The sequence below is a fragment of the Dipteris shenzhenensis genome, chromosome 20 (genome assembly GCF_047967505.1).
Source record: "Dipteris shenzhenensis isolate YYH24624 ecotype China chromosome 20, Dip_SZ_1.0, whole genome shotgun sequence".
Lineage (NCBI taxonomy): Eukaryota > Viridiplantae > Streptophyta > Polypodiopsida > Gleicheniales > Dipteridaceae > Dipteris > Dipteris shenzhenensis.
Genome location: NC_141615.1, coordinates 54,978,609 through 54,982,096, shown reverse-complemented (window position 1 = coordinate 54,982,096; position 3,488 = coordinate 54,978,609). Strand labels below are relative to the sequence as shown.

General features: G+C 52.0%; 2 non-coding genes and 1 pseudogene across 2 annotated transcripts in view; all 3 read right to left on the bottom strand.

Annotated features, from left to right (window-relative positions):
• Positions 1–799, bottom strand: part of LOC147889865 (25S ribosomal RNA) — a 3,366-nt gene extending 2,567 nt beyond the window's left edge. The window contains exon 1 of the ribosomal RNA XR_015542974.1: positions 1–799. This exon is cut by the window's left edge and continues 2,567 nt beyond it. This is a non-coding gene — a ribosomal RNA (25S ribosomal RNA).
• Positions 800–985: 186 nt separating this feature from the next.
• LOC147889864 (5.8S ribosomal RNA) lies at positions 986–1,137 on the bottom strand. Its single transcript, XR_015542972.1, has one exon. It is a non-coding gene; the product is annotated as a 5.8S ribosomal RNA (ribosomal RNA).
• A 277-nt stretch (positions 1,138–1,414) lies between these two features.
• LOC147889863 (18S ribosomal RNA) lies at positions 1,415–3,173 on the bottom strand (annotated as a pseudogene).
• Positions 3,174–3,488: the final 315 nt, after the last annotated feature.

Here is a 3,488-nt window from a genome sequence, read left to right as displayed (position 1 = left end):
CTCCCACTCGAGCCTTTCACAGAAGATCATGGTCGATTGATGGTGCACCCCTCGGGGGGGATCCCACCTGTCAGGTTCCTTGTGCCTCCGTGGATTTGCCGCCCGTCGGCTCGTGTATGTGTTAGACTCCTTGGTCCATGTTTCAAGATGGGTTGGATGGAAAGCCCAGAGCGCCAGCGTCTCGAGTGTGTAGGTGCATAAAGCCTGCCGTGATCGACACGCGCTTTATTCCTCGACTCGTGTGACAGCATAAGCGAGCCTTCGAGAGTCCTCTCTTGTCCCGTCGTGTCGGCCCATGCTAACCAATGCCCCGCATCGAGCGATGGACCAGCTTGCACTGTTTTGCATCTAACCGAGGCATGCCTGTGGCCTCCATTCGCTTCCCTCCCAGCAATTTCAAGCACTCTTTAACTCTCTTTTCAAAGTCCTTTTCATCATTCCCTTGTGGTACTTGTTCACTATCGGTCTCTCGCCCATATTTAGCCTTGGATGGAACTTACCACCCACTTAGGGTTGCATTCCCAAATAGCCCGACTCGCCGACGGTGCCCTGCAGAGTGATAGGGTCCGAGCTCCACGGGGCTCTCACCCTCTCTGGTGCCCCTTTCCAGGGGATTTGGGCTTGGTTTGTCGTAGAGGATGCCTCTCCAGACTACAATTCGCGTGGCGGGGCTGCACGATTCTCAAGCTAGTCTCTTTCCTGTTCGCTCGCCGCTATCGGGGAAATCCTCATTAGTTTCTTCTCCTTCGCTTAGTGATATGCTTAAACTGAGTGGGTAGCCTTGCTTGATCTGAGGTCGATGTCATGAGCGCGGGTTCGGACGGACCACCCTCGCGGTGAGGCGCCGCTCGATGCCGTCGGTGTGTTTCAATTGACGGCAATGCCTAGCGAGGAGGGGGCTGCATTGACGAGGGCCACGCGGATGACCAGCTCTACCCTGTCAACCCTCTCGCGAGGAGGGTACGGAGGGGCACGGTGGGGGTGTGGACGCTCGGGCAGCATGCCCTTGGATGAGCAGTGGGTGCAAGTTGCGTTCAAAGACTCGATGATTTGCGAAATTCTACAATTCACACTACGTATCGCATTTCACTGCGTTCTTCATCGTTGCGAGAGCCGAGATATCTGTTGCTGAGAGTCGTTGCTTCATGCGTCACATCCTCTCGGAGGGAGGAGGCTCATTCCGATGTGTTTCTTCGATGCCTCACACTCTGGAAGGTTTAGCAGGCGGCCCCGTACTGGGGGCACAGAGGAGGGGGGCGGCCCTCGTGGTATGGACCGGGTCGCCGTGGCCCTTCATCGCGTTGGCCCATCATCGAGTGGCCCACGAGTCGCTCGGGCCGGCCCCCCGCCCGCTTTTGCTAGGCTCCGATGGGGGGCGGGGTGCTGATGGGGACGTTTCTCACAGGACATGTGTCAATGATCCTTCAGTAGGTTCACCTACTGAAAGCTTGTTATGACTTCTCAGTCCTCTAAACGATAAGGCTTAATGAACTTCTCACAACATCACCGGCGGCGAACTGCCAGTGTCGCCGCGATCCGAAAATTTCACTGGACCATTCAATCGGTAGGAGTGACGGGTAGTGTGTACAAAGGGCAGGGACGTAGTCAATGTGAGCTGATGACTCGTGCTTACTAGGAATTCCTCATTGAAGATCATCATGATGAAATTTCAGAAGATTACTTGGGCCTCTCGACCCAAGCGGTAAACTCATTGAATTCATCAGTGTAGAACATCTAAGGGCATCACAGACCTGTTATTGCCTCAAACTTCCGTGGCCTAGATGACCACAGTCCCTCTAAGAAGTTGGCCACGAAGAGGATCCTTCACGTAACTAGTTAGCAGGCTGAGGTCTCGTTCGTTAACGGAATTAACCAGACAAATCACTCCACCAACTAAGAACGGACATGCACCACCACCCATAGAATCAAGAAAGAGCTCGCAATTTGTCAATCCTTATTAATTGTGGACCTGGTAAGTTTCCCCGTGTTGAGTCAAATTAAGCCATAGGCTCCACTTCTGGTGGTGCCCTTCTGTCAATTCCTTTATGTTTCAGCCTTGCGACCATACTCCCCCCGGAACCCAAAGACTTTGATTTCTCATAGGGTGTTGGCAGAGTCATCGAAGTAACATCCACCAATCCCTAGTCGGCATCGTTTATGGTTGAGACTAGGATGACGATATCTGATCGTCTTCGAGCCCCCAACTTTCGTTCTTGATTAATAAAAACATCCTTGGCAAATGCTTTCATAGTAGTTCGTCTTTCATAAATCCAAGAATTTCACCTCTGACAATGAAATACGAATGCCCCCAAGTGTCCCTATTAATCATTAATCCGGTCCCGAAGACCAACACAATAGGACTAGAGTCCTATCGCGTCATTCCATGCTAATGTATTCAGAGCGTAGGCTTGCTTTGAAAGTAACATCGTTGAACCCGCGTCCCAGCCAATTGAGGCCAAGAGCGCATCCCCGGTAGAAAGGACAAGGCGACCAATGCACACAAGAAGAGGCAGACCGCTCGCCTCACCTCGAGATCCAACTACGAGCTTTTTAACTGCAACAACTTAAATATACGCTATTGGAGCTGGAATTACCACGGCTGCTGGCACTAGACTTGCCCTCCAATGGATCCTTGTTAAGGGATTTAGATTGTACTCTTCCAATTACGAGACTTGTAAAAGCCCAGTATTGTTATTTATTGTCACTACCTCCCCGTGTGGGGATTGGGTAATGTGCACGCCTGCTACCTTCCTTGGATGTGGTAGCCATTTCTTAGGCTCCCTCTCCGAAATCGAACCCTACTTCTCCGTCACCCGTCACCACCATGGTAGGCCTCTATCCTACCATCGAAAGTTGATAGGGCAGAAATTTGAATGAAGTATCGCCGATGCAAGGGCCGTGCGATTCGGGAAGTTATCATGATTCACTGCATCACCGAGCAAGCCCGTGTCGGCCTTTTATCTAATAAATGCATCCCTTCTGGAAGTCGGGAGTCAGTGCACATATTAGCTCTAGTATTACTACGGTTATCCGAGTAGCGAGGTACCATCAAAGAAACTACAACTGATTTAATGAGCCATTCGTAGTTTCACGGTACAAGAGAGTTTATACTTACACATGCATGGCTTAATCTTTGAGACAAGCATATGACTACTGGCAGGATCAACCACGTAGCTATCCTCCGTCACGTCGCCATCCCCGAGGGCCATGGGTTCCCTTCTCTCCATGCAAAACAGATCGTGTGGCTGTGGTCGGGGGCTCTCGCCCGACTACCCGTCGATGCCCACCACAGTCGGCTTGTACGGGTGCCACCGGCACATCCCTCCCCGCAGGTCAGAGCTGCCATCGTGCCCCCAAACGCCAAGCATAAGGGATGCAAGGGGATGCCCGGGCACCTCAATGCCATCTCACGCTGTCTCGTCTATCGCACTCCGAGGCAGCATTGAGACTTCGCAACCCATGTATCAACAAAGGCTGCATCTAACATT